Raw genomic sequence first — 10,662 nt, 5'->3', positions numbered from 1 at the left:
GAGAAGTGACTTGACTTCTTATTTTGAAAATATTTGTATTATGGAAACCTTTCAACATATACAAAAGTACAGAATTGTATAAATGGCCTCCCATGTAACCATCAACCAGCTTAGACATATACCAAATCAACAAATTTATACCCACCAGCTCCCCCATCCCATATTATTTTAAAGCAAATCCCATATGTCATATAAATTATTCCTTAAATATTTGAATATGTATCTCTAAGAGGAAAGGACTTAAAAAAAAAACCCAAGTCCCATTATCATCCTGTAACAATAATTTCCTAACATCATCAAATGTCATTTTGTTTGTTTATTCGTTTGTTTCATTCAGGATCTAAATAAGGCCTGTGAAAGCATGTAGTTGGTCAATGTCTCCTACATCTCATTCAATCTATAGGTTCCTACCCTAACTCTTTTATTTTCCTTGCAATTTGTTTGTTGAAGAAACCAGATCATTTGTCCTTTATATAAAAATATTTTGTTTGATGGGATTATGTAGATAATGTTCTTTAGCAATATATATTGGCCATATTTCCTCTCAGAACATATAAGTTAATTTTGGGTTTTTAGCTGGTATTCAGAACTCCATAGTTACTATTTTTTTTTCTTAATTAGACGTATTTTAGCAGCAAGCTTTTTTAAAAAAAATAAATGTATTTATTTATTTATGGCTGCGTTAGGTCTTCGTTGCTGTACACAGGCTTTCTCTAGTTGTGGCGAGCGGGGGCTACTCTTCGTTGCAGTGCACAGGCTTCTCATTGCGGTGGCCTCTCTTGTTGCGGAGCACAGGCTCTAGGCACGCAGCCTTCAGTAGTTGCAGCAGGCAGGCTCAGTACTTGTAGTGCACAGGCTCAGTTGCTCCACGGCATGTGGGATCTTCCTGCACCAGGGCTCAAACCCGTGTCCCCTGCATTGGCAGGCGGATTCTTCACCACTGTACCACCAGGGAAGTCCCATAGTTACTTTTTTTTTTTTAATGTCTTATCTCTTCTACTTACCTACTATGAGCATTGGATGTGCTAATTCACTCAACAAACATTTAATGAGCACCTACTATGTGTCAGATCCTGAAAAATATAATAGTGAACAAGCCAAAAATATTTCTGGAGCTTCATCTCAAACTTTGGTGGTCTGCAGAATCCCTGAAGAGACCCTGTTAAAATGCAGGTCCCAGGGTCCCATCCCAGACAGGCTGTCAGGGGTCTTGGGTGGGAACCAGGAATGGGCACCTTTGGTCAAGTGCTGTCCTGTGGAAATTGGAGCCACAAATACAAGCCACATTTGCCAATTTCGATTTTCTAGTACTAATTACATAACAAGGTGAAAAGAAACAGGTGAAAAGTCTCTTACAGAAAATTTTAATTATATATTTTAATACATAAAATAAAATTTATTTAATATATAAATAAAATATTTTAATTTCATATTTTATTTAACCCAATTTATCTGAAGTATAATTTTAACATGTAATCAATCATAAAAAATTATAAATGAGATATTTTGTATTCTTTTTTTAAGTACTAAGACCTCGAAATCGGTTGTGTGTTTTACATTTACAGCAATTCTCAACTCCGACCAGCCACGAGTCAAGGGCTCCCTGTGGGTCGTGGCTACTATACCTGACAGCGCAGCCGGTGACCTGGTCTGGATTCCCCGGGGGCCACAGCAGGAGCAACGCTGGACTGGATAATGTCTGTGAAGAGCACTTAGCAGATTCTGGTGTCCCAAACAAAATACGGGGACAAAGACACCTGGGCCCCAATCCCGCCTCCAACCTTCTGCCCTTTCCTTGGAAGTGGCTTCACCTCCAGAGCTCGAATCTCCGCGCCTAGAACGGGCGAATTGTCCTGCCTCGAGGTAGTGGAGGAGCATCTAATGAGACGGTGTGAGGCGCCCTCTGCGTGTTGGTGGCAAGGAGGCGTGAAGGATGCGGAGAGGTTTGGATACCGAGAGAGGGCGGAGCAGGGCTCAAGCCGGGGCTTCCCAACACCGCAGGAACCGGAATGAGGGGACACGTCCGCCGGGTGCACTCAGCCTGCAGCCCCCGAGGCCACCACGGGGCGGCGCTGTGGGAAGGGACCCCAGGGATCGCGCAGGGACCCCCGGGGCTGGCATGCGGCCCGAGAATTTTTAGTAACCACTTGCCTGGCGTGGACTTCCCCGGAGAGGGGAGGATTGGATCATTCTGGTTCCCTCTGCGGCAGGAGGGGAAACTGAGGCGAGGAACTGTTTCCCCCGTCACTTTAAAAAATTCAACCAACAGCTGATGTGATGGAAGGAACTCAGGCTTCAGAGTCTGGGTGAGGTCGCGGCTCTGACCAGCTGAGGAACCTTGACTCGTAGGCCATTCAAGCTCCCAGGCTGTTTTTCACACCTGTAAAACGGGGATACCAGTACCTCCCAGGGCAGGAGCAGGACCACAGCAGATGATGGCTAGAAAGGGGCTTTACCAACCGTCTGGTGTGGAGCCAGGGTCAACACCTGCACAGGGATTGAAAGGTGAACTTTGAAGGATGAGGATACAAACAACCACTGCCGTGAGCTAAGCGATTAATCTCCTTTACACTCTCATAACAGCCCATGAGGTCGGTGCTACAACTGCACCCATGTTCCAGATGAGAAAACTGAGTCTCAGAGACGTGGTGCGGTTCGCCTGAGGTCACATAGCCCAGCAGAGCCTGTCCGCAACTCCCAGGTTCTGTGCTTACGTCTGACCAGGTGTTGGCTGAGGCTGGAGAGGGTGGGACTCTTCTTGCCCAGCCGTTGTCTTTCATCTCTGGTTCCTGGTTTCCTTCCTCCCTTCTACTTCCTTCCTTCTCAGCCTCTCTGGCCTCCCACTCCATCTCCCCCCAGGTTGCCAGTCTCCCCATTAAAACAAGGAGGCTCTCCATGCCTACGACTCATGCCTGCCACTCAGAGTGGTCCATGCCCCTGGCCACAGTGGTGGGCTCAGGGCATGTGCCTCAAGCCTGGCCAATGGATTCTGGGAGGGTTGGAACTGTTGGAAGAGGGCCTGTCTCCTTTTGCCTGCTTAGAAGCTGAGCATTTGTGAGCCTGGGCTTCTGGAAATGTGACTTCACTTTTAACCCAGAGGAGCCGACTGACCTGTGGGCTCATGCACTGGGATGCAGCTGAAGCACCTCCAGTCTTCCGCCTTCCCCACCCTGCCCCCACCTTCCACCCATCTCCACCCCTTTCCCACCACCGACTCACCAGACCTAGAATCTGAGAGTCGAAGGGCCCCGAGATGTGGGTCCCTCAACCCCCTACTTCCACCGGGAAAGTTCTCAGTGCCACGCTGACAGGTGAGGCAGGTGTGCCAAGCAAGGAGGTTGGCCCAAAGATGCACAGCTGGTGAGCAGTGGGCCCACCGGCTAGAATCCCATCAAGGTATTCATTCCATTCCACACCTAGCAAACCTCTTGAACCCCTGCCCAGAGGCCAGCTATGAGGGTGTGGGGTGTGGCTCTGGAGACAGATGCCCCCCACAGCCCACCCCGGGCTCAAATTCCAGCTTCCTCACTCAATAGTGATCTTGGCAAATTATTGCACTTCTCTGTGCCTGTTTCTTATCTGTAAAACAAGGGAAAGACTGAAGTCCCCTTGTGTCTCCAGAAACCCCAAGCATTCTGCCCATTGGTGGCAGTCCCTTCTTTCATGGGACCATGCTTTGCTCATGCCCTCCCTCTACTTAGATTCCTTCCAGAGTGACCACAGAGTGGTTAAAAGCATGGACTCTGGGCCCAGGCAGTCTGGCTTCCAATCCCATCTGCAGATGAGAAGGGAAAGGGGTCCACAGATGTAAAGGCACTGAGGTAGGAAGCTGTGTAGCACTGGGGAGAAGGTTCTGTGGGGCTGAGTGAGTAAGCTGTATGTCTGCACTGCTGATTTAGCATCCTGTCTCCCTCCTCTGCCCCCTTGGGAACTTCTGCTCTCCCTGGGATAGGGCTTCAGAAACAGGGACTGGCTTGAAGGCTCCGGGGACCTCATTTGAATAATACAGTGGAGAACTGGGGGGTCCTGATTCGCATGATGGCCCTCTGGGAGAAATAGTGTCCCAGAGGCAGGAGAGGCCCAAGGTCACAGCTTGGCAACGCCTGGCAGGATGGGGGAGCGGGGAGGGGGTTTGCTGCAGGCCCTCAGCGGCCAGACACCCTCGCACGGAGCTCTGGGCCTCTCCACGGAGGAGCTGGAAGCTGAAATAGGACTCTATTCTGGGGGCCTGAGGCGAGCTGGAGTCACCTCCCTGCCAGATGGGAGAGGTTGCCTCAGTCTCTTCGAGGCCAGGCTCTCCGCCCTGCAGGAGTGGTAAGGTGTGGGCCTTGACAGTGGGGCACGGGCTGGGAAGAGGGAGAGGACGGCGCTGCTCTGGGGCTTGATAGCGCATTCGTCATCTGCCTCTGTCCGCCCAGCTGCCCTGGGAGGGCGAGCTGGGGCTTTCCCCATCTCACGGAAGAACAGACAGGTTCAGAGAGGCCAAGTCGCTTGTGCAAGCTCACTCAGCAGCAAGTGGCAAAGCCAGGGTTCAGCCGGGGCCTGGGTGACGCCCTAGCCTGTGTGCTAACCACAGCGGCGTACCTGAGCGTGACCTCAATAAGCAGAAGGCGAAGCCGTTTCCTGAGCACCTACTGTGTGCCGGCCCCTCTCACACACTAGCTCAGTGAGCCCAAGCCGCGCCCTGGCAGGAAGCCATCATCGCCCCCATTTCACAGACAGGCCTGAGGAGAAGGGTCAGGCTTGGGATGCCCTGGCCTCAGCTGGGCATCTGAGTTCCTGCACGACCACGGGCAGATCCCTTCTCTTCGCTGGCCTCAGTCTCCCCATCTGTAATTCGAGGAGGTGGGCTCAGGTCTGTGACGTGTCTCCCAGGGAGGCTGACAGAGAGCTGGCGGCGGGGAGGTGGCCAGGATGACAGAAGGAGTTTTTCAAGCCTACCTGCCCCTGCCCGCTGCTTCCTGCAAACTCATTTTCCAGATCTTCAAGTCAGACCCACCTACCTCCAAGGGAAGAGAAGGAATTTGCATTTCCTGAGCCCAGGCCAGGCCTGACGCCGTGTGGCGGGATCCACATGCACGATGCCATCTAGTCCACACGCTGTGGCCCCTGTGGAAGTTGCACAGTTGTTTTTGGGTCGTTCTTACAGCGGAAGCCCAGAGAGGGGAAGCAAATCGCTCAGGACAACCCAGAGAGGAAGGGGCGCCACCGGCCCCTCGCCAAGGCTGTGGGCTCCTAGCCCTTCCCTTTCTGCTGTGTCCTTCCTGACGCCACCAAGAGCCAGGGCCTTCCTCAGCCGAAGGCCGTGCTCCCAGCCCCCAGCCTATGTTCTGGGCCGCCAGGGGGCGGCAAGGCCATTTGCGGGCCCCCTCGTCACCCACGCCTTCCCTGTAGAGACTGGACTAGAAATAGCCCCGTCCATCCTCGCCTCGGTTCCCGCCTCGCCCGCTCGCCATGCTCACCTGTGCGTGTCCTCCCTCCTCGCACCTGTCAGGGAGAAGACAGGAACCCAGCTGCCCCGCCCACTTCCCGTCAGTAATCCGTCCCGCCACGCCCCCCTGCTGAGGCTCCGCTGGCAGCATCCCCGCTTCCGCCTGTCTCGTCGCTGAGCCCAGAAAACTGCCCCATCTGTTCCTGCTGCCCCATCCAGCTTCTTTCAGAGGCCCCAGAAGCAGCGTAAAGGCTTCATGGAGGCCGGACCCCATTAGGGCTGCCGACCTGCCGGCCACTCCAGCCCACTGGCCGCCATATGCAGCTTCCCGAAGGCCTCTCCCATCACTCGCCCCTCTGCGCCAAGACCACCCAGGTGTCCCCGCTGCCTGCAGGAAAAGGCTCCTCAGTCTGCCGGACTCACCTGCTCACCTGGCCCAGCCCCCCAAGAGTAGCTGTCCTCCCCGCGACACGCGCCCGCCTCCCCGACCTCGCTCTCCTATCAGCCAACCTCCGCTGTGGCTCAGGGACTAAAACACCAACAACCGTAAGACCAGAAAGCCCTGGCAGAGCCCTGAGTTGCTCTATGACCTTGGGTAATTCACGTGGCCTCTCTGAGCCTCCTCATCTGTAAAATGGGGATAATAATAGAACACTCCATTCCGTCCCCATGCCCTGAACCCTCTCCTACCTCCACGGACCCGCCCTGAGCCCCCCGGTCCAGGTGTTGGCAGGGAGGCCCAGGAGGGGGAGAGGAAGGAGGAGCTTAGACAGGCCTGGAAGGAGCTGAGCAGGAGAGGACAGCAAGCTGAGCCTTGGCTCTGCCTGGCAGGGAAGGTTCCAGAAGCAGGAGGCACAGGTGCTGTCCTCCAGACCCTCACTCCGAGGGGCCACATCCCAGGAGGAGGTAATCCTAGTGACAGGTCGGGGGTCAGGAGCCTCATTCTGAATTGAGCTCTGCACCTGCCTCTTTGTATGACATCTCAAACCCCCTCCCTGGGCCTGTTTGCCCCCATCCATGGGTACCAGGAGTCCCCTCTTGGCCTCCTTCCCACTGTGGGCACTGTGAGAGCTGACACCAGCCAGCAGGGGCTCTGGCCTACCTGCCCTGTTGCCATGGTACCTGTAGCGCAGTGGACAGCTATGGCAACTGTAACCAAGGAGCCCTGGCTGCTGTCCCAAGCCTGAGCGTGGAGTGTTGGAATCGCCCATGGTCCCATTTGGCACTGGCAGCAGGGCTGAGGCCAGAGGGCTCAGGCCTCCCAGCTCTCTCCCAACACCACAGCCCAAGGTTGAACGGCTGTGGGCCCAGGCCCCAGCTACATCTTTGCCTGTTTGGTTCAGTGCTGAATCCCCTCTGCTAGACCAGGCTCCTCCTTGCTCGTAGTAGGTGCTCAACAAATATTTGTTCCGTGAAGGAATGAATGAATGACACAGAAGGCCTTTGAAATCTGTAATGGGCGGGGCTGATGTGTGAGCTGATGGCCAGGACCTGGGCAAATGCCTCTGGCTGGGATCCCAAAGGGCTTGTGTAGGGATTCTATACCAGGTTTGAGGCAGTGAACAGAGTAAGTGGGGGGCCCTGGAGGTTGCCAGTGATTGCGGGAGGGGGCAAAGATAGGCTTGGGCGTTGACCTAATTTTGCCAAGTGCCAATTCTGTCTTTCCCCACGGTCTCCCTGAGACCTTCAGATGTTCTGAAAGACACAGGAACATAGGTGCCAGGTCCCTGGAGGTCATTAAGTCCCGTGTCTAACTTTGAAGATGAAGGAAATGAGTTTCAGAAAGCTGAAGAGATTATCCAGGATCACATAGTAACTCAGACCCCAAACTCCTCTAGCCTCCCAGTACTCATATCCTGTGAGCTGAGTGACCTATCGGTTTTCCCTTTTTGCATGGCTGCCAGGAACCTCAGGGGTCAGTTTTCAAACTGTGTCTCATATGGTAAACCCATCAAAATCCTGACTGGAAGACAACTCACATTTATTATTATTTTTAAAAAATTAATTATTTATTTAAATTAGTTTATTTATTTATTTTTGGCTGTGTTGGGTCTTCGTTGCTGCGCGCGGGCTTTCTCTAGTTGCAGAAAGCGGGAGCTGCTCTTCCTTGTGGTGCGCGGGCTTCTCACTGCGGTGGCTTCTCTCGTTGTGGAGCACAGGCTCTAGGTGCACGGGCTTCAGTAGTTGTGGCACGCAGGCTCAGTAGTTGTGGCTCATGGGCTTAGTTGCGCCGCGGCATGTGGGATCTTCCCAGACCAGGGCTCGAACCCGTGTCCCCTGAATTGGCAGGCGGATTCTTAACCACTGCACCACCAGGGAAGTCCTCACACTTATCTGGATCCAGTAATATGCCCAAGACCATGCTGTGCCTGGTCACGTATGAGATCTCATTTAACCCAAACAACAAGCGTGTGACACAGATATGAATGGCCCTTCCTAACAGATGAGGAAGCAGGTTCCTAGACATAAATCAACTTGCCCAAAGTCACAAAGCTACTAACTGGTAGTGGCAGGACCCCCTGGCTCTCATACTCATGATCTTTCCTCTGCAAATATTGACATAAATGCTGTTGCTCTTGGCTCTGTGCCCTGGCACCAGCGCTGTGCCCGTTGCCGGCCAGTGTTCTTATCTGCGCTCACCCTCTCCACAGGGAGCCCCTGGAGGAGCTGTGGAGGGGGAGCTTGGTTTTGAAACTTCTCCATTTTCTAATCCTGGGAACCCAGCTCTACACCGTCCTTGTGCAAAGGTTCAGATGCTGGCGGTTGCATTTTTAGAGGGTCTGACAAACACAGTCCGGAATTCTGTTAGTACTTAGCCTGAGCAGACAGCCACAAGAAGAAAAAGTTTAAAAAAAAAAACAAAAGGCACGAAGATGTTGATCACAGCGCTGTGTATCTTGGAGAAATGCTGACGTTCATCTGGATACAGGAGGGGAAGGATTAAGCCCACAGGGCTCATCAGAGGGCTGGCTTCATGGGAGGGACCCAAGCTCAGTTCAGTGCTCTGTGGTCTCTGTCTTGAAATTCTTCATTTTATCTTTGACCTTGTAAGTTTTATGAGTGAAGTCCAGTGGGATGATGTGGCACGCACATGAGCAGAGGAGGTAATCTGAAGAAAGGAAAAAGTTTGATTTTTAGTGCCTTTAATGGCACAGTGTTCCCGACTTGTGAACAACGGACACACATTTTCATTTTGCAGTGGACCCTGCAAAGTGTGTCGTTGGTGCGGTGAGAAGGGCGCGGGGCTGGGGTCCAGGAGAGTGGGGTTCAAGGTTATTCCCCTCTGGGCCTCAGTTTCCCCACCTGTAAACGAGGGGTTGGCCCGCTGACCTCTATGATTTTATGAACATTATATTGAACATTATGAACATTGTACTGTCATTAAAAATGGAAAATGAGGTTAGGCCTCTGCACTTTCACTGCCGAGAGCGTGGGTTCAATCCCTGGTTAAGGAACTGAGATCCTGCAAGCACGCAGCATGGCCCAAACAGACAAACAAATAAATAAATCAGCCAGTATCCTCAGCTACCCCCTCCCCCCACCAGGGTTTTGCTCAGCAGTGCTGGGCCACAGGACCCTTTATACAAATAAAAATAAAACATGGAAAATGTGTAGAACCCATCAATACCAAAAGGAAACCAGTACTCAGAAAAAGCCACAGTGAGAAAAACCAGATCCAGGAAGAAGGGGCTGGGGTCATAGCCACGGGATCTCACTAAAGCCTAACAAAGATAAGGCGAGAATTCGACGAGGTGAAACAGCTGAGTTGAACGCCTTCTAGGTTCTTTTCTATTTTGCCTTACGCAATTTGCGTTCGTTAAGGAAAATGCGTTTTTTCAGAAGCTGGGGAGGAGGAAGCAAAGATGAACCTAGAAGAATTAGACCCGAGTGGTGGGGTTTTAGACGGGATGAGGGCAGGCTGTCAGCTGGGTGAGCCCTCACCTCTCTCTCCCTTTCTCCCACCAGATGTCCCGGGGCTGTGACTGAAGGAGGGTAGAGAGGGGACAGGGCAGGGCCTCCGCTTCCTGGCCCCTCAGGGGAGATGGGTTGGAGCCAGGAAGGGCTCAGCGACTCCTTCAAGGCCCCTTTCGTGACTCCAAGCTAGTGATATATATCTAAGGTTCTTACACCCCCAGATTCAGCGATCCCCCCTATCTCGGTGCCGCCAGGAGCCGGGAGTGAAGTGAGAGATCAGAGGAGCTGCCTGCCAGGGAGCAGGGGAGGGGAAGGGAGGTGGGAGGGCTGTGAAGGGGAGCAGGTGGGAGAAGGAAGGTGAGTCAGCGCAGAGCGGAACAGCAGGGCTTTGCAGCCTTGGAGCCTCCCTGCAGCTGCGTGCTCGCCTCTGGGCTCTGGGCTCGCACCCCTGTGGCCCCCGCTCCCCCATGCCCACTGTCACAAGTGTCTGAGCAAAGTGGCAAACTGGTGACAAGGAAGGTGTTCGGGAGGGACCTTGAAGTGCTTCCACATCACTCTGGGCGGGAGGCCCTCTAAGGGGGGCCACACCCCTTCCTCTCTTGTCCTTATGGATGGAGGGCTGGGCAGCCTCTAAGATGTGCTCCAGGTTGAAGGTGCTGTGTCCAAGGGTGCCTGAGTCTGAGGTCTTCTTTAGCTACCGCTGGCAGCCCAGGGCACCAGAGCATCACTGAGATGAAGCAGGCAGGAGAGGATGAGATAGACGAGGTCCTCCCAGGGGTCTGCAGGGCTGGATGGGGTGGGGGGTGAGACCCTGGGGTGCTCCCACCTGGCGCTCTTCTGAGAGCATGGGCAGGTGAGTGGCTGCACTTTTGTCTTGCTGAGTGGCCCCTGTAGGCCCTTCGAGGCCCCCAAAGGTCACAGGTGCACTCTGGGATATCTGGGTGGGGGCAAAGGAGGAAAAGAGGCAGCCCCTCCCCCCTCTCTTAGCCCCTGCCTCAGGGAGGACGGGAGGCCAAGGGGAAGCCAGCCCCTGGGCTTCTGACAGTCTTCACCTTGGTTCAGGCCAACCCCTTTGTTCTCTGGGCCTCGGTTTCCTCTCTGAGACCAAACCCTTGTACCACCTACCTTGAAAGGTGTTATGCAAATAAGAGACATTGTAATGAGTTGTTGGGGACTTGGACCCCTTTCTCCAGGAAAGAGGCCTCAGCTTCTCCTATTAAACTGTTAAGGCATGTGGAATGCACCGTGATTTACCCAAATGGCCAAATGTTGCCTGATGAAATGTGGTCGTTCACAAGCAGCCAACAGCGCTTCAC

The sequence above is a fragment of the Globicephala melas genome, chromosome 10 (genome assembly GCF_963455315.2).
Source record: "Globicephala melas chromosome 10, mGloMel1.2, whole genome shotgun sequence".
Taxonomy (NCBI): Eukaryota; Metazoa; Chordata; class Mammalia; order Artiodactyla; family Delphinidae; genus Globicephala; species Globicephala melas.
This window is presented reverse-complemented; position numbering follows the sequence as displayed.